Here is a 25,375-nt window from a genome sequence, read left to right as displayed (position 1 = left end):
ACCCACCTTCCCCAACCCAAACCTAAACACTACCCCTATCCCCTACACCTATCCCCTACACCTATCCCCTACACCTATCCCCTTCCCCTAACCATACCCCTCACCCATACCCACACCCGCAACCCTACCCCTTACTCCTACCCTTACCCCCTTCCATTACCCCCTTTCTCCTACCCTCTTCTCCTACCCCTCCTTCCCCTAGGTTAAGGTTGGAAGGGGAAAGGGGAGGGGGAAAGGGAGGTGGAGGAGGGCTGGGGTTAGGGCATAGGTGTGAGGGAAGGGCAAGGTGAGCGGGAGGGGGTTGGGATTGAGGAGGGGTAGAGGAGAAGTGGTGGGAAGTGGGTGAAGGGACATGGGAGGTGCAGGGAATGGGGTTGGCAGGGCCAGGGGGAGAAGAAGGGGAGGGATTCAGGACATCATGATGTTGTCCGACCTCTGTTCAGATGGGATGCGATGTTCTTCTGGACTCGTGTCTTGTCTCTGAGATCGCTCCTTCACCTGGGAAGAGAAATATGGGTGATAGAGATGCTGTCTGCGATGCCTGATCACGATGACTTTGGAGGGTCCCAACTCTTCCCCCATCACCCCCCTCCCTACCCCTGCATACTAGGGCCTTTCCCCTTCCTCTGCTTTACCTGAGGAAGTGTGTTTTGGAGAAAAGCACGATCTATCTCTGCAGAACTCAGAGCACCGTGTCTCCATCAGGCAACACCCTGGTTCACCACGACATGACAGCAAGATGCTGGACAAATCATGGATGGATTGGTCGAATCCCTTCAGCTAACCCATATGAACCTACCCCACAACGATATTACCCTTCCCTCCCTCACACCAGTACCTTCTGTTTTTCTTTTATACCTGTCCCCATATTAAAATCATTTTCATGCCTTTTATGGACCAGCCTCTGCTACTACCCCTGGCAATGCATTCCAGGCACCCACTACTTTCTGTGTGAATAAAATGTACCCCTCACATCTTGCCTAAAGTTCCCTCCTCTCACCTTATTTAGACGCCCTCTGGTATTCTCGCACACAATATTCCAAGTGTGGTCTGACTCGAATTTTATACATCTGCAACATTACCTCTCAGTTCTTGAACTCAATCCCCTGACTCCTGAAGGCCAGCACACAATACACCATCTTAAACTCCCTCTCAATTTTCACAGCAACATTGAGCGATTTATGTAGCAGGATCTAAATATTTCTCTGTCCTGCACACTGTTCATAATCCTGTCACTAACCAAGTTCTCTGCCCTCACGTTCTTGTAATCCGCATTCAATAAAGAAATTGGTCTATATGAAGCTACTTTTAATGGGTCTCCAATCTTCTTTGGAATAACTGTTATTCGTGCCCTTGAAAATGACTCTGGAAATTAACCTGTACCAGTTGCTTGTTTAAGTATATCTGGATTTACAGGATTGAACTCCATCCTGGAGTCACTTCTCTCCAAACTAGATGACCTATGACAACCTTCTACACTGTCTACAACATCTCTACCTCTGTGTCAGCCCCTGACGTACCTACCCTTCCACTCCCATCATCATTCATAAAAATCACAAAGAGCAGGGGTCCCAGAGCAGATCCCTTTGGAGCGCCACTAGTCATTGTTCCATCTACTACTACCATCTGTTTTCTGCAGACAAGCCAATTCTGAATCCATACAGCCAAGCCTCCATGGATCCCATGCCTCCTGATGTTCTGAATGAGGCAACCGTGACGACCTTGTCAAGCACCTTACTAAAATCCACGTGCAGCGCATACACACCTTTACCTTCATCTATTTCCTTTGACACCTCCTCGAAATACTCAATTTGACTCGTGAAGCAGGACCTGCTCCTCACAAAACTATCCATGAGTTTCCCCAGCATGTTTGTGCATTGCCCTCGGCCCCAGCATCAGCAGACTTCCTGGCCAGTCCCTCCCTTACCCCTTCCCAGAGCTTCCGCATCCATTACAACATTAAGCATTGCTGCCCAGTACTGCCCAGAACAGACCTTTGTAAACGTTCTCCACAACCAACTAACCCTTACCCGTACCACACCCATAACTATGGGTGGATTAAATATCCAATTAACTTCTTTCTGAAGTAATGTATCATGAATTTGATGTTGATTCCAATTTTGAATAACTTTTCATAATTCTCGATAAGCTCCTTTAAAGTTAGATCCATTATCAGAACATAATTCTTTTACTTGACCACGTCTAGGAATAAAACGCCAAAGAACATTAATAAAAGAGTCTGTATCAAGCAATGATGCTACTTCAATATGAATTGCTCTCATAGTCAAACATGTGAAAATAACTTCATATCATTTTTCAACACTTCGTCCTCACTTTACTTGCAAAGGACCAAAATAATCAACTTCCACGGATGTAAATGGGAATTCATCAGGTGAAACTCTGTCCTGTGGTAAATCTGCCATTTGTTGTTGTCCAGGTTTTCATTCTCTTTGTCAGTCACAAAGAGATGAAACCTCATGATTTCATTATTAATGTATTTAAGCACTGATGTTCTATCAGTCCAAAACACAGGATCTGCTAACTCCATCTGTAATTCTCTTCTTAACATAGCGTCCATTTTGCTCGCCATAGTAGCAGTAGTCAATTCCATTCAAGGTCTGGTGACTGACTTTAATGGAGCCACTCTGGCTTTTCCCATTATAAATCCACCATGTCCTCGCACTTGGTTATTTCACAGGACTCAGTAACTGACAGGATCAAAACCATCTTCACTTACATCAGAAAAATGGTGTAACTGAGCAAATGTGGCCACTCCAAAGTCTGTTAACTTCAAAACTTCCAAGTATTTGAAGATGCTCAATCCAATTTCTCCAATCTTGTGCGATGGATTCTGGATTAGTTTCATCCCATCCAAATTTTCTTCTGCACAAAACTGGTATTTGGCCGGCCTGACCATTAGGCCGAATTCGGCCAGTCGGGAGTAGAGGGTGTGCAGTTGAGACTTGTGTTGTGCCCAGTCTCTGCTGGTGACAAGAATGTCATCCAGATAAATGAACGCGAAATTCAAATCACTGTGCACCGTATCCATGAGGTGCTGGAAGGTCTGGGTGGTGTTCTTGAGCCTGAAAGGCATGCATAAAAATTCGAACAAGACGAAGGGGTTGATGATAGCTGCTTTGGGGATATCCTCGGGGTGCAACAGGATTTGCACCAGATCGACCTTGGAGAATACTCTCATGCCATGCAGATTTGCCGTAAAGTCCTGAAAGTGAGGGATGGGGTAACGGTCAGGTACTGTCGTGTCATTAAGCCGTCGAAAATCTCTGCAGCGGCACTAGCCACTGGAGGCTTTTGGGACCAGGTGGAGTGGCGAGCCCAAGGACTGTCGGAGCGATGAATGATCCCCAGTTCCTGCAGATGTGAGAACTCCTCTTTCGCTCTCTGGAGCTTATCCAGCGGGTTTAACAGTAATGTACGATAAACTGAGCAGACACTGTGACAAAAGGTTCACAGTTTGGAGAATATTTAATGGTGATATACGGTAGACATTGGCAGATACTGTGACACCGAGTTCACAGTAGCGAGAAGGTTTAACAGTAATGCACGATAAGCTGTGGTAGATACTGTGATACCAGGTACACAGTTGGAAGAAGGTTTTACAGTGATGTAATCTTAACTGTGGCAGATAAAGTGACACCAGGTTCACATTGGGGAGAATTTTAATGGTGATGTACAGTCGACTTTGGCAGATACTGTGACACCGTGTTCACAGTACTGAGAAAGTTTAACAGAGATGTATGGAAGAATAAGGCAGATTCTGTGACTCCAGGTTTACAGTAGTGAGAAGGTTTAAAAATGATGTACAATAAATGTGGCAGATTCTGTGAAACCTGGTTCACAGTGGGGAGGAGGTTAATGGTGATGTACACTAAACTGTGGCAGATAGAGTAACACCAGGCTCACATTGAGGAGAAGGTTTACTGGTGATGTACGGTAAACTTTGGCAGATACAGTAAAACCAGTCTCACAATGGGGATAAAGTTTAATGGTGATGTGTGGTAAACTTAGGCTGATACTTTAACACTAGGTTAACAGGGGGAGAAGGTTTAACATTGATGAATTGTAGACTGAGGCAGAAACTGAGAGACAGCATTCACAGTAATGTGAAGGTTTAACAGTGATTTACTATAAACTGTGTCAGATACTGTGACAAGATGGCACAGAGGGTAGATGGGTGGTTCCACCCTTCCCCAGTTAGACTATTAAATGCTCGATTTTAAAAGTTGTAAAAGTGATTTAAAATACTGATAAAAAAAACTGAAATAGTGGAGGATTGAAATGGCTGCAAATGTGAAAAAATCGAAAACTCAGTTTCAGAAGAAATTACCTTACAAATGTGTTGAAGAATTGAGGCCGAGTTCAAGTTGAAGCAACGGAGTCATCGACTGGAGTCCCCAAGTCTCAGAGGACTCCTGCCCGGCTTCTGCAATCGCAAGATGGCACCAGCTCAGCGATGATTTTGGCAGTTTCGACTCGTGCGCTCATGAACACAGGCGTGAGTGTGGGCCAGCTGAGCGAGGACAGGCCCGTGATCCTGCAGCATTGCCTGGTGGTCCGGGGGAGTGCAATGTAGCATCAGAAGATGCACCTGCGCAGTCGGTGCCCTACTGGGCATGCAAAGTGTGTTGAGGGTCCACGAACCTTTGGAGACGATGTGGGCTGTGGGGGAGCCTGAGCGACAGTGAGCTGATGAGGTCGGCACGCTGTTGTCGGGTGACCAGACCCGCAACCATACTGGAAGAGGACTTACTGCTTTGGAGGAAGAAGAGAGCCGTCAGCCTCAAATGGAGGTGATGGATCCTGGACTGGATTCTGTGTTTCCTATTCTGGAAGGGATTGCTCAGCTCATGGAAGATATGTCAAATATATCAATGCAGATGACTCATCAGATGACTCAAGGATTTTCAGAAATGAAATCTAAAATGAACACTGTGTGTGAAGAAATAACTTTTATGAAGCAAAATATTAATGTAGTTAAGAGTGATGTTACGAGATGGACACGATCAGTGGATACTGTGCAAGATCATTTTAAAAAGATTGAGGAGGCTTTCTTGAATGCAAGAGTCAAATGGAGTGTAATAGAGAAAAAATGGAAATAGTGTAAGATCCTTTTGTAGATTGGGGGATTCAGAAGAAGGAATTATTGAAGAAGTTTGGCTCATTAGAAAACCAAAGTCGTAGAAATAATGTTAAGATAGTAGGTCTTCCGGAAGATATGCAAGGTTCGGATCTGGTGAAGGTTTTGAAGAAATGGATCCCAGAAGTGTAGGGCAGGTAATTCGTTCCAGATGAACTGGAATTAGATCGAGCGAACAGAGCGTTAAGGAAGAAACCGTTTCCAGGCCAATTACCACGAGCAGTTTTGATTCGCTGTTTTAAATATCAAGACAGAGAGATGATCCTCCGATTGGTGGTGCAGAAAACACGGCAAAATCAGGCTCCACTGATGGTTCAAAATAATAGGGTTTTTTTAATGCAGATCTGAGTCAAGAAATTATCAGAAGAGACCGAGAATTTAATTCAGCCTAAGAAGTACTGTGGCGAAAGGGATATAAATTTGCTTTTCGTCATGCGGCAGTATTGAAAGATTTTTATGGGAATTTTCAATCTCAGTTTTTTGAGAATGACCACGATGCTTTATTATTTGCTAATTCATTGCCAGATGGACGAGGAAATGGGCGATCATCACCATTGTCACCGAAGGGAAGGGTCAATGGGAATGGAAATGGGAAGATTGGAAAATATGGAAAGAATGGGAAAAAAGTTGAATTGACGCAGTCTTCTCGATATTGAAGATCTGGAACAATCAGTGGGACTGGAATCACTGGGTTGAATGTTTTTGTTTCAGGACTTTGTGAAAGTCTGACTGGGGGTGGGTGACACTGAGTCCTTTAGTCACCTGCCACTTGTGCACTTCACCACACCCAGATTTTTAGGGGGCTACTACTTTTGAGTAGCTTGTTTTGGGATTGATTTTTCTCTTTTTTTTGGAATTTTAAAATAGGTGGGGATTAGAATACAGAGAGACTTAGAAGGGGAGTATTATTTTATAGTAGGATTCACATTTGTGAGAAGGTTTAACAGTGATATACCCATGAACTGCATCAGATACCGTGTCACAGGGTGCACAGTGGGGAGGAGGTTTATCAGTGATGTATGTTAGACTGAGTCCAATGCTGTGACACCAAGTTCATAGTAGTGAGAAGGTGTAACGGTGATGTCCGGTAGACTGAGGCAGATACTGTGACACCAGGTTCACATTGGGGAGAAGGTTTAACGGTGATATACTGTATATTGAGATATCTACCATGACACCAGGTTCACAGTGGGGAGAAGGTTTAACGGTGATGGACGGTAGACTGAGGCAGATTCTATTACACCAGGATCACGGGTGGGGGGGGGAGAAAGTTTTTCGTTGATGTACGATAGACTGAGGCAGAAACTTTGAGACAGGATTCAAATTCGTGCGAAGGTTTAATATTGATGTACGATTAACTGTGTCAGATACTTTGACATCAGGTTCATATTGGGGAGAAGGTTTAACGGTGATGTTCAGTCAAGGGAGGCAGATACTGAGACACCAGGCTCATTGTATTATTCATTTATCTTAATTACAACATTTAATTTATATCTCCATTTTTTTGTGGCAACTTCCAAACATTCCATAAACTTCTATTCTAATCAGATTTTGTTCATTTCTTCTTCTTTGGCTTGGCTTCGCGGACAAAGATTTATGGAGGGGGTAAAAAGTCCACGTCAGCTGCAGGCTCGTTTGTGGCTGACAAGTCCGATGCGGGACAGGCAGACACGATTGCAGCGGTTGCAAGGGAAAATTGGTTGGTTGGGGTTGGGTGTTGGGTTTTTCCTCCTTTGCCTTTTGTCAGTGAGGTGGGCTCTGCGGTCTTCTTCAAAGGAGGTTGCTGCCCGCCAAACTGTGAGGCGCCAAGATGCACGGTTTGAGGCGTTATCAGCCCACTGGCGGTGGTCAATGTGTCAGGCACCAAGAGATTTCTTTAGGCAGTCCTTGTTCCTTTTCTTTGGTGCACCTCTGTCACGGTGGCCAGTGGAGAGCTCGCCATATAACATGATCTTGGGAAGGCGATGGTCCTCCATTCTGGAGACGTGACCCATCCAGCGCAGCTGGATCTTCAGCAGCATGGACTCGATGCTGTCGACCTCTGCCATCTCGAGTACTTCGACGTTAGGGATGTAAGCGCTCCAATGGATGTTGAGGATGGAGCGGAGACAACGCTGGTGGAAGCGTTCTAGGAGCCGTAGGTGGTGCCGGTAGAGGACCCATGATTAAAAACCCAAATCATTTGGTCTCTTAAGTATGCTGTACAAAATTAAATTCTTTACCTGGGTTTGGTTCAACAGCACTTCAGTCTGCTTCATTATTTTTTCAGACCCTCATTTTGTGCTTTCTTCTTTCCCCAGTTGATTCTCCAAATGGGCATCCAACCTCTGTCTTCTCAGCTTGACCCAACGTCTCCTCTGTTAACTTAAGCAAACCAAGGAGACCAAAGTTAAAATTTTCACATTGGCATTTTCAAACACAAAAATGACGCTGTGATTTGCTGTTTCACATCATAATCCCACTTGCTAAACTTGCAAGCAACTGCACTGCATCCTACAGCTGGAAAATTGCAAGCGAACTGCTTGGTTAAAGCAAAGATTCCACCCAGTCACCTGATTAAAGGCCTCCAAGTTAACAACAGATAGCAACCTGAAAGTTAAATACAAAGATCTGCATCAGGAAGATTAATGGGGTTTTTAAATAAATCATTTCCACTATTGAAAGAAAACTCCTCAGTGAACACCAGGCTCTTGTTGAACAATTCCTGTTGTATTCCTCAAAATGATTTGAATCTTGATTTCAAGCAGAGTCATTTGGTGAGATTGTTGGTCCAGAACAAACCCTGCCCACACACTCCCTTAAATACCTGCAAAGTCCTGGTTCAGCTCTGCTCCACGCTAAAGCGATCAGAGCTTTTCCGAAGAGATAACAGACTTCAGATGCTGATACGTTGAGTCACAAACACCCTAATACTTCCCTGAACAACACACCTCTCTCTGAAAACCAACAAGAACCTTCCTGAACAGTAATTATTTACCTTTCGAGCACCAAACCTGTGAACATTATATTTGATAAATTCTGTGCACAGTAGAAGAATGGCCTGCAACCAGTGAACTTGGATTAATGAGAAGTGAGATTGGACTGTGAACCAAAGAACTTTTCTGAACTTACACACACGTGCACTTAGAATTAGATGGGGGGAAAGTTGGGTAAAGTCAGTTAAAGTAATAAAATAGTGATAAGTTAAAGTGTTATTCCATTTTCATCTTGAAAGATAATTAAAATCAGCTTTTGTTTAAGTCACCATTTGTCTTGGTGAATATCTATTGCTGCTGGGTTTTGGGATCCTCTGGACTCGTAACACAGCACCAAGCTTCAGAACAACCCTAATGCTTTAGGTTATGACAATGGTCCATAAATGGGTCCCAGCATCTGTTGAAAGTTATTAATTGACTCTTCTATAATTTTTGTAAATATTAACAAGACATAATATCATTTAACTGTTGTGTTTGTGTCGTTGGAGAATTCGCTTTCCATTCAATCAGAATTAGAGTTTTGGGTACCGTATTTGAGAAAAGATGTGCTGGAGTTGGAGAAGGTCAGAGATGATTTACTGGAATGATATCAGGAATGAAAGGGTGAGTATATGAGGAACAATTGTCGACTCTTCGACTGTACTAGTTGGAGTACAGAAGGATAAGAGGGTCCTCAGAGGCATTTCAAATGCTGGAAGGCTTGGGCAGATTACATATGGCAAAGATGTTTCCCATGGTAGGGGATTCTAGGACAGGAGAGCATAATTTCAGGATAAAAGGGTGTCAATTTAAAACAAATGTGGAAAAATTGATTTTGTCAGTGGTCGTGAAACACATGTGAGATCATTGGGTGTATTTAAGGCAGAGATTGACAGGTATTTGATTAGTCAAGGAATCAAGGGTTATGGGGAGAAAGCTGGGGAGTGGGGGTGAGTGGAAGAATGGTGGAACAGACTCGACGGGCCTACTTCTGCTCCTATATCTTGTGATCTATATCCTGCTGGAGACCTAGACAACCCTCCTCTTGTATTCCCTTCTTAGAAAGCATTCTGCATTGTGGGTTTATGTCACGTGAACCCATTTCCAATTGAATCCCATGTTACAAGTAACCCAATGCAAATTCTGCATTGAGAGGACTGCAGCTTATTCATTTTAAAAATTGTTATGGAGCAGCTCAAATGAGATTTCTTGCTTCTTTTTTTGAAAGGGTTAAAATAGAATCAAATAAAATAGGAGAGGGAAAAGCAGAAGAATTTATATACAAGTGGGAATCGAAATTAATGGTTGGTGATAAAGATACACAATTGTTGAAACATTTGATTAATATATGGAATAAAATAAATGATGAAATTGGTGTAAGTGGATGTACATCACCCAGAATGGCTTTGATTCAAAATCCTCATATCTTTTTTAAAGGATCATCAATTTCTGGATAGCGGGTTTCGTAAGGGGATTATAAATGTTGAAGATTGTTATGAAAGGGGACAATTAATGTCATTTGAGCAACTGAGAAATAAATATCGTATAACTCATCACAATCTTTTTTGCTCTTTCCAACTAAGAGCATATTTGAAGGATAAGTTAGGACCAACCATGTTGTACTCAAATAGAAATTCCTTATAAGAGGAATTGTTAAAAATAAATTATTTGATGATATCCTCTTTATTACAAGTAGGAACTTTTAAATGAGGAGTTCATAAGTTGAGACAAAGGTGGGAAATGGATCTGAATAATTTAATTGATTGGCAAATATGGGGAGATCCATAAATTAATTCAGTATAATTGTTTTTACATCAGTCATGTAGCAGATGTCAGCAAGGATTTTATCTGAAAGCTGCACCTGGAGTCAGGTGACTCAGGCTGTTGGATTTGAAAAGCTCCTCAGGAAGCTGATTTGGCAAAAGAGATCACATGATGCAGGGGAGTTGTATTAATTCACTTCAACTCAGCAGTCTGGAACTATTGACCAGAGTTCCACACTGCAGCAGTGAGGAAGGAATTCACAACTAGTTTTTCTTCTACAGTGACTTCTTACACCAATGAAATTGATTAGAATAAAATCAGAATTATCAGATCAATGTTTTAGGTGTGGTGAAGATGTCGCAACTTTCTTGCATTCAACTTAGCTTTGTCCTAATGTGAGATCTTTTTGGGGAGAATTACAAATTTTTTGGAACAAGTTACAGGAGATGTTTTCCAGCAGAATCTGACCTTATCTTTATTACAAAATATTGAAGGAACAAGGCCCAAATTAAATCTATTAATATATCAATGGAAATTTGTTAAATTAACATTAGCAGTGATGAGGACATGTATTGCACTTACTTGGAAATCAGATATATATATATTTTTAGGGATGGCAAGATGACATGCAAAAATTCAAACTTGTATTCCTTTGGAAAAAATTACATATAGCTTGAGAAATATGCTTTTGCAAATTTGGCACCTGAATATTCAAATATCAGGCTTCAATTTGTAATAATTCCCTTTCCATCCCTCTAGACATGTGAGATTCTCCTCTTAGTTACATTTTTTAAATTTAGATTTGTTAGATTTCCTCACCACCGTGAACTCTGGGGAAGCGGACGACTAATGCAGAGCACCAGAAAACATAAAGACCACACCCCACCAACATCTCAGAAGCAGAGGATTCAATCCACGGGTCAGTGTCCAAGGAAGCAGACCAGTGAGGGGTTTTGCAGCTGAAGGACCCACATAGGTGGCAGGCTGTTGGTGACTTGAGGAGAGGAACCCACGCAGGCTGCGGGCTTCTGGACAAAGCAGTCAAGGAACTCACAACAGGCTGTAGATTGCTAGAGACTGGGTCAAAACTGGCTAAAAGGGTGTCAGGTATCAGACCTGGGATACGAGTGAGTGCTAAATGGTTCCTAATTATGTCAGATGTTCAAAACTGGAGCTCACATTGCCAATGACTTGGATTGGTCTGTGAGCATTGAAAGACAATCCACAGACCCTCAGTGACTTGGCCCAGGGTTTGGGGTGGTGGGGGTGGTGGGTAGCACTCAGTCTTTCTCTGACCGTATGAGGCATTTCAGTCAATTTCTGCCAGACGTGAGTCTGTCTGTCTGACAGCAGGAAAAAAGCAATTTTGTGTGATATGACACTTTTTAATTACATGACTGTAAATTGTCTCCTGAAATAGAGAGAGAGGTTCAAGTTTCAAACTATTACAAACTACACTCACCAGAGCCAACTGGATTATACTTCTTCCCACTTTTTTTTTGCAAGGACACCATTGATTTTATCACAGCTCTTCTGCTGCTTCTGTCCTGTGACAGATTATATATTTTACATTGTATATAGAGATGTTTTTGAAAGAGATGGATTGGAGGAGTCGTTTAGGTCACAAACAAACACATACACTTCACAAAACAGATCTTATTTAAAACGCAAGAGCTTTGCTGAGAGTGAGTCATTCAGGCGCCGATAGCCTTTGCAAAGATAAAACAAGGAGGCTGTTTTGCTAAAGAATTTCAAAAGCAGGTGTAAATAGATTATTGTTTTTAAAGCAACAGATGAATGGACTCAGTAATTTGGGTCTGGTGCAGTATCTGGCTGGTTCCAGTTTGCTGTTCTAAGAAGGTCATGTGGTTTTGCAAGCAGAGAGGAGAGACCAAATAGGCTTTTTCTAAAAAAAAGAGAGAGAGAGAGAGAGAGAGAGAGAGAGATGGCAAGCTGGCATCTTGTTTTGAAGACTGGTTGTGAGTTCTCAGTTCAGCCTGTTGAAAAACTTTGTTGTCCATACAAGAGGAAATGGCTGGCTAGAAATGATGTTTCACCTGAAATAAGGGAAACAAAAGGAAATCAATTGTGACCTGCAGAAGAGGTTATCATTTGGAAAACCCTGATGGGTCAAGTTTCTTTGGCAAGACACCAAAGTGGCTGATCAGAGGGAATCACTTTATGTGTGTCCAATGTGCATGAAATCCCTCTCTGAAACCAACAAAAACCTTCCTGGAGGGTACACATTTACTTCTTAGCACCAGAGCTTGGTGAAAATTCATAAATGTTGAATTCTGTGCACAGTATAAGAATTGATAGATGCCGGTGAACTTGGAGTTGTGTCAAAGAACTTTATGCACATTAAATACACCTGCACTTAAAATTAGAAGGCGGTAATGGAAGGCTGTTAAATTAATAGTGATAAGTTAAAGTTTGATCCTGTTTGTTTTTCTGTTTAAAGAAAATTAAAACCAATGTTTGTTTTAGAATGAATGGTGTTATTGTTCAAAATCTGCCTGTGATCGAAAGTATTCTTGGACTGAATAGACATCTGGGCCAAATGGCTATTTAAGGACAATCTGTACATGATTGTACATCCTAAAGTACAATGACTACTTCTATCCACTAAAGATTGTTAAAGAGCAAGAATAGACAATACAATCACATAAAATTCCCATCCATACAGCACACGTATTAATACACAAAACAATCACACCTCCTCATTGGTCATGAAGTGCCTACACTTCCCAAGGAGGCTGAGGAGGTCAAGGCCAACGGCTCTCATCCTGAGATTTTACAGGAGCGCAGTTGAGTCTCCTGTCTGGTTGCACCATTGGATGATCTAGTTGCTGTTAAGCATCAGACAGGAATGATGCAGAGTTGTGAGGATCACTGGGCTCTCCCTTTTTCTGTAGATGACATTTACTGGGAGTGTTGTTCAAATTGCGCTCAAGGAATAGTGCAAAGACCATTTTGATCTAGTGAACAGCATCTTTAACCACGTACATCATCAAAAAGAGGTCTTACAGGCTGGGGAATAGCTTCTTCCCACAGGCTGTTAGATGGATGAAAAGTATCCTGTAAGTGTGATAATCCTCCCAAATATTAATATATGTAGCGGCTACTTCGATAGAGCTATGAAAAGCAACACACACACACACACACACACACACACACACACACACACACACACACACACACACACACACACACACACACACACACACACACACACACACACACATACCAGGTTAGTCAACACAAGACTGCTTTATTCAGTCTTTACAGGCTTCTTCTATTTACAGCATGTCCCGGGCTCTATGGGTCAAGATGGGACATCATTATGAGTTAGCTGCCGATCCACGGGACCACAGGTTTAAAGTAAGCCCTTTGAGTGTCCCGCACCTTCCAGCAGGGGAAATCACAGATCAACGTGCCGTTCCTCGGCACACAGCACCACGTGCATGCGGTCAATTAAATGGATGAGTACCCAGCTGTCTGCCTTATGATTTCATGTGCCCACCAAAGAACCTTGCCCAGTCGGCCCGCTTCACAGCTGCTACACCCCCAGAACCGTCGCCAGAAAGAAAAACACCAGCTGCATGCAACCCTCATCTTTTGGGATGGGGGCACTGAATGGGTGAAGCGGATTCCACATGGGCAGGCTTATGTCTGTCCAAACTAAACAGCTGCGAATGTCCCCCAATGTCAAAAGTATACTCAAATCCATCCTTCTTCACCACGCAGAAAAGGCTCTCATACGGTCGTTGTAACAACACTCCTGTGTACTGTCTGTGCACAAAAACAAAATCAGCGTCCAGGAGTTGTGGGGCACATTCTGTTAAGGGGATCAAAGCCAGTGGGTAGGAAAAGCTTTGCTGATCGTGATACCATGTCGAAGCTGCCGAAGGATATTCAGATCAGAGTTGGTTGTGAAATGAATGTCCCATGAAACTGTTAGGACCAGACCATAAACCATCTCTGCGGACAACACAGACATATCTTACTTTTGAGCTGTGTGCACTCTCCAAAAGAACGCATGGCAACTCATCAACCTAATTGGGACCAGTGAGTCAGGCCTTAAAAGTGGACTTCAGTTGCCAGTGGGAACGTGGGTGAATTGTTTTCCGCGGACGGAATTAATGTGGGAAAACCAAATCTAGCCATCCAGTTGACGATGAATGCTCTGGCCCTTGTCTCAGTGTCACTGGATGGCAACGGGACGGCCTCTGGCCAGCACGTGAAATGTTCTACAACTGTTAGAATGTATCTCATGTTTTCAGATTCTGGCAATGGTCCAAGCAGGTCTACATGCACGTGTTCCAACTGTCTGCATTCCGTCGGGAAATGTTGAAGAGGTGCCTTAGTGTGGCACTGAATTTTGGCAGTCTGGCAGGAGGTACATGTGCAAACCCATTGCACAACGCATTTTCTCAGTCCATGCTATACATATTTATTTGACATGAGCTTGACAGATGTTCTGATGGATGGATGAGATAAGCTGTGTATCTGGTCAATAAGGTGTTTCCTCCAAGATGCAGGAAACATTGGCCTAATGTAGCCCAAAGACATGTCACAACGTAAGGTTGGCCACCCAGTTGTGCTGCCCTCTGCTGTATGTCCAGGTTAGTAATGGCCGTACTGTATGCCTGAACATCGGGGTCCATTGCCTGGACACTGGCTAATTCAGAAATATCAATGTCACCCTGAATATGATATATAGTCGGTCTGGACAGCATATTCGTGATGCCATTGTTTTTACCAGATGTTATCCAAGTAGATCGTAGGGAACTCTAAATCTCTGCCCAAACTGTCTATAACCCGCTGGCAGGTTTGAACACCATTCTTCAACTCAAGTGGCATCCTAAGACATTCAAAAAGACCAGAAGGGGTAATAATCACCGTTTTAGGAATGTCTTCCTTGTGGATGGGATCTGATGGTATCTCATGACAAGATCAACCTTGGAGAAAGCACAGAAATTGTGCAGATGGGAGGCAAAATCTTGCATATGAGGGACGTTAAGACAGTGGGTCTTAACCAGAGATATGGTCCGCTGGGCTTCATAAATCATAGCATAGACTAGAGTATAGCTGGAAAGTGATGCTGCAACTGTTTAAGGCATTGGTGAGGCCAGGTTTAGAGAATTGTTTTCAGTTCCGGTCTCCAAATATAGGAATGAAATAGATAAGGTGGAGAGGGTGCAGAAAGGATTTACAAAAATGTTACGTGGCTTACAACATCTCGAGTACAGATAAAGATTAAGGAGACAGTGACTTTATTCATTGGAACGTAGATGGATGAAGGAAGTTATGATAGAGGTAGTCAAAATTATGAAAGGAATAGATAGACTAGACGAGAGTAGACTCTTTCCCCTGAGGGCAGGGGAGGTTGGAACAAGAGGGCATGAGTTCAAGGTAAGGGTGCAAAACTTTAGGAGGAATGTTAGAGGATGTTTCTTCACTCAGAGAGTGGTGGCAGAATGGAATGATCTTCCAGAAGGGATCATTGCGGCAGGGTCCTTTCTGTCATTTAAGTGAAGGTTGGATGTGTACATGGATATGAGGGGGTTGGAGGGATATGGCCAGAGTGTTGAGGGGAAAAATAGTGGAGTTGTTCATGTGAACTGGCACAGACTCGAAGGGCCGACGTGGCCTGTTTCCGTGCTGTAAACTGTTCTATGGTTATATGTGCTGGGCTCCACGGGACAAGGTGGGACATCATTAAGAATTTGCAGCCGGCAGGTTTGAATTAAGCCCCGCGATTATCCCATGCTTTTCGGCAGGAGACTCCAAAATTCGAAAAGATGAATTAACTATTTCCATGAACCCTCCACTTTTACGTCTATTTTTCTAAATCCATTCCATAATCTAGACATCTTTACTTAACCCAACCCACATTTCTTCTCCCATTCAAATCACTCAGTAATACACCAAGGCAGTAAAATAAAAACTCAATGCTGGAAATACTCAGCGGGTCATCTACTGGAAAAATAATCGGATTTTTCTTTATATAAAAAAAATAATTCCTAGCTACAGGAAGGGTATTAGTTAGATTGAAAGAGTGCAGAGAAGATTTACTAAGAAGCTGCCAGATCTTCAGGAGTTGAGCTACAGGGAAAGGTTGAACAGGTTGGGACTTTATTCCTTGGAGTGTCGAAAAATGTGTAAGAGATTGCTTAAAGTGGAATATGAATGAGAAAAAAGGCTGAGAAAGACTGCAGTGGACCCAATTGTGAAGGAAATATTTTGCCTGAGAAAAATTGTCATTGGCCCATTTCCTCTGGAGATATGAAACCGCGCACAGAACAAGTCAATGACGTACAATTAAAAGAGTGGTTTTCAAACTTTTTCTTTCCAATTACATTCCACCTTAAGTAATCCCTTACTAACAGAGCACTTCTGGCACAGGGATTAAGTGGAATATGATCCGGGGGGTGGGGGTGTGGAGGAGGAGTTTGAAAATCACTGCTCGAGATGAAAATGTTTCTCCATTTCAGTTTTAAGCAGACATCCTTTTATTCTAAGGTTGTGCCCACTGGTCCTAAACTCTCCCACTACTGGCCAAATCCTCTCTATCCAGCCCTTTCACTATTCATCAGATTTCAATGAGGTCCTGCCTCATTATTCTAAACTCAGGCGAGTATAGGCCCAGAACCATCAAATGCTCCGCAAACATTATTCCGCTCATCCCCAGGATCATTCTTGTAAACCACCTCTGGCCCATCACATCCTCTATTAGAAATGGGGCCTAAAATTGCTCACAACACTTACGAGATCAGGACAACCAGAAGGTGGTCACGTGAGGGAATACAGCTGCAGGCCTGCCTAGAGTTTGTGGATTGGATGGTGTTCAAGGAGTCAGCTGAGGGGAGGTGGGGTGGGGGGTCGTGGAAAGATGGCATCAGAAAATGACGTGAGAAGACACCTCTCCCTGACTGAACTATTCAATACTCGAACTGTAGTGAATTTTTTGACTTTATCAATGTTTTGAACATTAATTTACTACTGTAGGATTCTGGAAATGAAGAAAGGAAAACAGCAGTGTTGGGCACTGACAGTTGCCCTAAAAATCAAAAAGACAAAGACTAAGGGGAGCGATAGGCTTTATTACATACAAGACTGCAGGCCCGCGTGCAAGCTAGGTAAGTGAAGGGATGGAAGAGGTGGCTCGACCTTTATGGCCTGGGTCACAGGGGAGGAGTCCAGGGAGGAGTCTCGGAGAGGATGTCATCAGGAGGGTGGGCCAGCCCATGCCTATACTGGTCAGTTCATACAATACCATTTCATTACCAGCAACTTAGAAAAAAACCTAGGTTTTCAACCTGTGAAAAGTGCAGAAGAAGCAAGGCCGACCTTCCAGAAGGAACCTCAGGAGCAGTTAGAGATAGATCCAAATCCTCAACGTGGAACCCAAGAGAAGCTGGAAGAAATGTCTGCATCCTCTGCGCCTCCAGAGACGCAAGATATCACCAAGATCTTTGGCCTGGGGGTGGGCCAGGAGAGTGAGCGTGGAATCCGACCCAAGCCTGGCTTGACTAAGGAGAGCAGGGGGGTGGGTGCTCGAATGTGAGCGCGAGTTCGCGGGAAGGCGACTGACTGTATGCAGCGGCCTATCTGAAGATGCTCCTCTGGTGCTACTGAGCTTCTCAGCATGGATGGATGTTCTCACATGCAGGAAATCTGCAGTAGGGCTGCCAGGTATGAGGTGGAGGAGGACAACTCAGAAATTCGAGAAGAAGAAGAGCAAGAATGACTATTTGCTGCAGTTGGACTCACTGAAGGAAGGCCTTAAGCTTTAAGAACATCTCCTTCTCCAATGAAAGCTGTTGTTTAACCACAGACACCTTCCCCAGTCTTCAAGGCCCCTGCAACAGGGATGGAAGTCAACTTCATGTCTATAGAACTGATCCAACCAAATGAAAAGATTATGTCTTCTATGACCTTAAATTTTGAAACTTTAAATGATCATTTTGCTGCTATAAAGGAAATAATGGCTGGTATGTGTGAAGAAATTACATTTATTCAAGTTGATATTAATAAGAGTTTAACAGCAGTGGACACTGGACAAGATCAATTTAAGAAGATAGAAGACATTTTTATTGACTGTAAGGACCGTGTGGGCCATTATGCAGAGAGAATGGATCATATTGAGGATTTGTTTGCAGGCTTGGATGTCCAGAAGAGAGATTTGTTAAAAAACATTGATTCGTTAGAAAATCAAAGTTGTCGTAATAATATTAAGATAGTTGGTCTGCCGGAAGATATTGATGGTTCAGATCCTGTAAAATTATTTCTGGAAATGGATTCCAGAGATGTTGGGAGTCGAGTCCTTTTAGATAGGGCTCATAGGGTGTGAAGGAGAAAACCTTTTCTGGGTCAAATGTCAAGAGCAGTTCTTTTAAGATGTTTGTGATATCAGGATAGAGAAATTATATTGCGGCTTGCAGTTCAGAAAGCTTGCCTTGATCAAAGCCCAATGATGGTTTAAGGCAATAGGGTTTTATTTTATCCTGATTTAAGTCAGGAGATTATTAAGTGATGGAAAGAGTTTAATCTGGTCAAAGCAGTGCTGTGGAAGAAAGGGTATAAGTTTACTTTTCGGTGTCCGACGATATTTAAGTTGAATTATGGGCCAGATCAGTCTCAATGTTTTGAGAGTCTTTATGCTGCATTATCTTTTGAAAATTCCTTCCCAGATTTGAAGGAATTGATGGGGAAAATGCCCGAGGTTAAAATTGGGAAGGGAACAGGGAAAAGAATTGGAATCAGAATTGGTGAGTGATGTTGAAGATGAAGCTCATGCTCAATGTGGGTGTTACCATTGGGATGACGGATGGGTTTTAATGTTCGGTTGGGGGGTGATGGTCGTCTCTGCTACTTCTAAAGCCAACTGCCACTTGTGGCATTAACTGCAGCTGGACCACAGAGGGGGGTCCGACTTTTGTACTTGTAGATTTTTACATTGTTTACAGGGGTTTCTTATTGTTTGAAAGGGGGGGGTGGGTTAGGATTTTTAAAATATGTAATTGCTCTGTGAAGTGCCAATCTCAAGAGGAAATTAAGTTATGGCTCACTTAAATTTTGTGACCTTCAATGTTAAAGGACTTAATAATCAGATGAAAAGGAAGTGAATATTGGCATATATAAAGAAAATGACGGTTGATGTTGCCTTTTTGCAAGAAACTCGTTTGTCTGAGAAAGAACATATGAAATTGATGAGAGATTGGGTAGGACATGTTTTTGCATCTTCATTTAATTCGAAAGCTAGAGGTGAGTTGCAACTTTGGTTCAGAAGAAGATACCGTTTCAGTTGGAATCATTCTCTGCCACATTGGGTAGAGAGCTGTTGGTGAATTGTAAAATTTTTGCTGAAGCATGGACTTTGATGAATGTTTATCCACCCAATGAAAATAATGAAGACGCGATTTCTGAAACTTTTTGGAATCTGGGTCAAGCTAATGAAAATATTTTGGTTGGTGGGGATTTTAATTGTGTGTTGGATACATTTCCAAAAACTGTACAAAGAACCAAAATAGCTAAATGGATGTAAGACTCAATGAAAGATTTGAATTTGGTGGAAATGTGGAGGGAGTTAATTCTGACAGAAAAAGTCTTTTATTTTTATTCACCTAGACATGATCCTTTTTTGAGAATCGACTTTTGCTTAATGTCAGCACAATTACAGGGTAGATTTATACATGCAGAGTATAAGAGTAGGAATTGTCTGATCATTCCTCATTGTTAAGTAGAAGTACACAATCCTTTTACCAAACATGAGCAAGTGGGGAGAGAGATGGGAGCGCGAGTCAGGCGGGCGAGGGGTGGGGGGAAAATGGCAGTGTGACTGAAAGGGAGTGGGGGTGGATACATCAGCATAATTTGGGTGGGCTTAAATCTGGCTTTCCAAAATCCAGAAAAATCTGAAATACAGAACACAGTGACCCACCCCCCCACAAAGGGTTCTGGATAAAGGATTGTGCACCTGCACATGTTCTGGTTTGCATAATGTAGAGACCCTTATCGGTGAAGGTTTAATGGGATGTTATTGAAGCAACCAAAGTTTGTAAGTTATATCAAAGACCATATTCAGACTTATTTGCCAATTAATACATATTCAGTCCAAAGTAAATTTGTTTTGTGGGATGCTTCAAACGCTTATTGAAGAGGTGTGATAATCAATTATACTGCAAGAATTAAGACACAGTATTTGGCGGAGAGCCAACATTTGGAGACGGATATAACAATGTTGGAAAAGCAATTCCAATGAAATTTGACTGTGGATAAAAATAGTTTTTTGATTCAGTTCAAACTGTTATAATATAATGCAAACATATAAATATGAAAAATTAATACAATGATCCAAATAGCGTTACTATGAGTAAGGAGAAAGAGCGCATAAGGTTTTCGCTCGGCAATTAAAGACTGAACAGGCATCAAGGACAATAAATGCGATGAGATAATGAACCTCAGGAAATGAATGATGAATTTCACTCATTTTCCCAGAATTTATATTCTTTTGATGTAAGTCAGGATGAGGAACGTGTTGAGTCTTTTTTAGGTAGTTTGGAGTTATCGGTTTTGGACGATAAAGATAGGACAGAATTGGAAGTTCTTTTCAATGATTTTGAAATTGAAGAAGCGATATTGAATATCACCTGGAGAAGATGGGTTTACAGGAGGGTTTTATAAATAATTTTATGAAGTCTTGTCTCCTGTTTTGATGGATGTTCTTAAACAATCTACAGAAGAGCAAAAGCATTTCCAGAATTCTTTTCTAGAGCTAGAATTAGTTATTGCAAAAAAGGAAGAGCCCCATTGAAAGTTGCCTCATATCGAACAATATCTTTATTAAATGTAGATTATAAGATAGTAGCTAATAGACTTGCAAAGTATTTATCACGTTTAATACATGTTGATCCAGCAGGTTTTATTAAGAATAGATTTTCTTCTGAAAATATTGTTCAACTGTGACTTTGATTAATGGATAAAGATATTGTTTGAATCAATCAATGACTAAGCAAGGTGGTCCTTTGTCACCATTGGTGATAGAACTGCTAGCCCAAGCAAAAAGGCAAAACGATAAAATTATTGGGATTAAAATAAATGAAGAGAATATAAGATTCATTTGTTTGCAGATGACGTAGTAATATATTTAACAAATCCTCAGTAATTGTTATGACATCTGCAAACCTGTTTGGTTCAATATGGAGAAATGTCTGGTTATCAGGTTAATCGGGATAAGAGGAACATATTACCAATTACAGAGGAAGATTATCCTGCTTGTAAACAGATTACACAGCTTAGATGGACGAAGAAAATTTAATATTTAGAGGTAATGGTTGATGCGGATTATCAACATTTGTGTAAGCTGAACTATGTTTCTCTATTGATAAAATTAAAGCTGATTTAATTAAATGGAAAAATCTTCCTTTGACATGAATGGCACGTGTGAATTGTGTTGAAGTGACCATTTTTCCTTGTATTCAATATCTTTTTCAATCAATTCCATGTTCGCTTCCAAAGATATTTTTTAAAGAGTTATGCAGCCATCAGAATATTTTTATAGAAAGGTACTTTGGCTAGAGTATTATTGCAAAAATTGACATGGAAATATGCATTAGGGACTACAATGGCCTCATTTTCAGAATTATTTGTTAAATTATTAATTAATTATCAGTTAAAATTTATGAATATGATGTTCAAAATTAATCAACCTCCTCGCCTGGATAAAGTGAAATTAGCACAGATTTCTCATTCTACTATACATCAATGTATATTTGGATGGACTCCTCATCTTTTGCATTATTATAATTTCCCACTATTATGACATTTATGTGATGTTTGGTATAAAAGAAATCTGGCAACAGAAACTGGAGATAAGGTTTCATTTCAAATTCCATGTCAAGTTCATATTCTTCTCGATGAATAATTTTAGTATTTAAAGATTTGCCAAATGAAAGGTATTCAAGTGTTAGCAGATTGTTTTGAAATGGGACAACTCTTTCTTTTGATAGGCTTGGGGAAAAAAATTGTGGTACTGTTAAATTCTTTGCTTGCATATTTTCAAGTACGTGCTCCAGTACTGAAGTATTTTGGGTGGGAATTGAAGATACCTAAGTTAACTAAATTTAAAAAAGTAATTGTAAATGGGGAAAAAAGGGATTTATTTCAGAAATGTATTCTTTGTTGCAAGAGAAAATGGGCAAACTGGATTTAGATAAATAAAATATTAAATGGGAGAAAGATTTAGCCTTAGAATTATCCCAAGAAGAATGGACTACTATGTGTGAAGATAGTGTGACTACATTTGGTGAACTATAATTTTCTACTTCAGTTGTATTAAACACCAGAAAAGTTAAAAAAATATGGATTTACTCATTTGGATTTATGCTTCCTGAGATTTTACAGGAGCGCAGTTGAGTCTCCTGTCTGGCTAAGTCATTGGACGCTCCAGTAGCTGTAAAGCATCAGACAGGAATGATGCAGAATTGTGAGGATCACTGGGGTCTCACTTTCTTCTGCAGATGACATTTACTGGGAGTGTTGTTCAAATAGGGCTCAAGGAATTGTAAAAAGACCATTTCCATCCAGTGCACAGCATCTTTCACCACATCCATCATCAAAATCAGGACTGCCAGGCTGGGGAATAGCTTCTTCCCACAGGCTGTGAGATGGATGAAAAGTATCCTGTAAATGGAATAGTTACCCTAAATATTTATATATGTAGTCAACACAAGACTGCTTTATTCAGTCTTTGCAGGCTTCTTTTATTTACCGTGTGTCCCGGGCTCCATGGGAGAAGATGGGACATCATTATGAGTTTGCTACTGATCCACGGAACCACAGATTTAAATTAAGCCCTGTGAGTGTCTCGCACCTTCTGTCAGGAGAATCCACAGATCAACGTGTCGTTCCTTGACACGCAGCACCACGTGCGTGTGGTCCATTAAATAGACAGCTGTCTGTCTTATGCTTTCACGCGCCCACCAAAGAACCATCCCCACTCAGCCCGCTACACAGCTGCTACCCGACCCCCCCCCCCACCAGAACTGTCACCAGAAACTAAAGCCCCAGCTGCATCGACCTTAGGCGGACCCCCTCATCATCTGTGCTGGGGGAACTGAAAGGGTGAAGTGGGATCCACATGGGCAGGCTTGCATCTGTCCACACTAAACAGCTGTGAATGCCCCCCAATGTCCAAAGTATACACAACCCCATCCTTCTTCATCACGCGGAAAGGGCTCTCATACGGTCATTGTAATGGCGCTCCTGGGACCTGTCTGTGCACAAAAATATAATCAGTGTCCAGGAGTTTTGGGGGCACATTCTGTTTAGGGGAACCATGCCAGTGGGTAGGAAAAGATTTGCTGATCACAACACCATGTCGAAGCTGCTGAAGGACGTTCAGGTCAGAGTTGGTGTGAAATGAATGTCCCATGAAACTGTAAGGACCGTACCATAAACCATCTCTGCGGACAATGCAGACATCTTCCTTTGGAGCCGTGCACACTCCCAATAGAACCCATGGCAATTCATCGATTATATTGTGTCCGGTGAGTAGGGCCTTCAGTTGCCAATGGAAACGTTCCACAAGGCCGTTGGACTGTGGGTGAATTGTGGTGCGTGGTCTGATGCAATGTGGGTCGGGAAACCAAATCTAGCCATCCAATTAATGATGAATGCTATGGCCCTTGTCTCAGTGTCACTAGATGGAAACGAGATGGCCTCTGGCCAGCGTGTGAAACGTTCTACGACTGTTAGAATGTATCTCATGTTTTGAGATTTTGGCAATGGTCCGAGCAGATCCACATGCACATGTTCCAACCGCGTGTGTACCACCGGGAAAGGTTGAAGAAGTGCCTTAGTGTGCCGTTGAATTTTGGCAGTCTGGCATGAGGTACATGTGCAGACAAATTGCGCGACGCCTCGTGTACTGGTTTTCTGCCAGGGGATTAGCAACAAATTCTCTTCTACGACATGCTTTAGCAGCATCCAATGCACCTACTATGTACCAGAATTTCATGTCCTCTGCCATTATGACACAAGACAAAACTAAGTTTCATCCTTGGTTGATTGGTCTGGAAAGGAGGCAAGTGAAGTCCTAACATCGATTGGGAAACACAGTCAGTGAGAGGTCAGCATGGCTTAGAGTTTAGACAACGTGTTCAGGACTGCTTTTTGCAGCAGTATGTGGAGATGCCCACGAGATGGGGGGCAGTGTTTGATCTGTGGTTAGGGAATGAAATGGGGCAGGTGGCGGAGGTGAGCATTGGGAAGAACTTCAGATCCAGTGATCATGGGTTAATTAGATTTAGTTTAATTATGGAAAGGGATAGGTCATGTCTGAAGTCGAAGGTCTTCGAGTGGGGGAAGGCCAGATTTGAAGAAATGAGAAGAGATTTGCAGAGTTGTGTGGGCTGATCTTTTAACCGGAAATGATGAAGAGGAAAATTGGAGGGTATTTAAAGGTGAGATTTTGAGAGTACAGGATCATTTTGTTCCATATCGGCTGAAATGTAAGAAGTTCAAGGGAGCTGTGGATTTCTAGAAAAATTATGAATGATTCGGGATAAGAGGGAGTCCCATGCTCAATATAAGAAACAAAAGATTGATGAGATTTATGATCCTTACTTATATTGAAGAAAGAACCTCAAGAGGGAAATTAGAAAGGGAAAAAGAAGGTATGAAGTATCCATAGCTAATAAGGTGAAAGTGAGTCCTTCGGGTTTTTACAGATACGAGAACAGTACAAAGAGGGTTAAGGATAGAGTACGTCCACTGGAAAATGGGAACGGTGGACTATGTGTAAGTGAGAAGCTGTATGAGATGGGGGAGATATTGAACAATTTTTTTTCTTTTCTGTATTCACGAGCAAAAGAGACACTGGACTATGTGAGATAAATGAGGTGAATGGCTTAGTTATGGAAAGGATAGGGATTAGTAAAGAGAGGAATTTGGAGCTTCTCGGGTCAATAGCGTTGGATGTCTCCTGGTCCTGATGGGATTTTCCCCAGGACATTAAGGGAGGTCAGGGAGCAAATAGCCGGGGCTCTGACAGTGATGTTTCAAACATCACTGGAGAAGGGTGTGGTGTCGCGGGATTGGAGGGTTGCAAATGTTGTTCCACTATTTAAAAAAAGCAGAAGGTGCAGGCCAAATAATTATCGGCCAGTAAGTTTTACTTTGGTGGTGGTAAAAGTTATGGAGGGTATTCTCAGAGATAGTATGTACAAATATCTGGATAGGCAGGGAATGATCAGGGGCACCCAGCATGGGTTTATGAAGAGAAAATCATTTTAATGAATCTTGTTGAATGTTTTGAAGAGGTGACAAGGCAAGTGGCTGAAGGTAGGGCGGCTGACGATATCTATTTGAATTTTAGTAAGGCTTTTGATAAGGTTCCGCATGTAAAGTTAGTTAGGAAGGTTCAGTGACTAGGGATTAATAGATAGTGAGATGGTTCAGAGGTGGCTGTAAAACAGACAGCAGAGAGTCATGG

At 42.0% G+C, this 25,375-nt stretch overlaps 1 long non-coding RNA gene across 2 annotated transcripts in view; it reads right to left on the bottom strand.

Annotated features, from left to right (window-relative positions):
* Window positions 1-205: 205 nt before the first annotated feature.
* The window catches only part of LOC138745348 (uncharacterized), a 43,252-nt gene continuing 18,082 nt past the window's right edge, over window positions 206-25,375 (bottom strand). For both annotated transcript variants that reach the window (XR_011346202.1, XR_011346201.1), the window contains exons 2-3: window positions 7,381-7,522; window positions 206-498 (exon numbers count right to left, since the gene is read on the bottom strand). This is a non-coding gene — a long non-coding RNA (uncharacterized lncRNA). The remainder of the gene's footprint in view (window positions 499-7,380; window positions 7,523-25,375) is intronic.

The sequence above is a fragment of the Narcine bancroftii genome, chromosome 11, assembly GCF_036971445.1.
Source record: "Narcine bancroftii isolate sNarBan1 chromosome 11, sNarBan1.hap1, whole genome shotgun sequence".
NCBI lineage: Eukaryota > Metazoa > Chordata > Chondrichthyes > Torpediniformes > Narcinidae > Narcine > Narcine bancroftii.
Note: the sequence above shows the minus strand (reverse complement) of the source record. Positions and strands in the feature narration are given on the sequence as shown.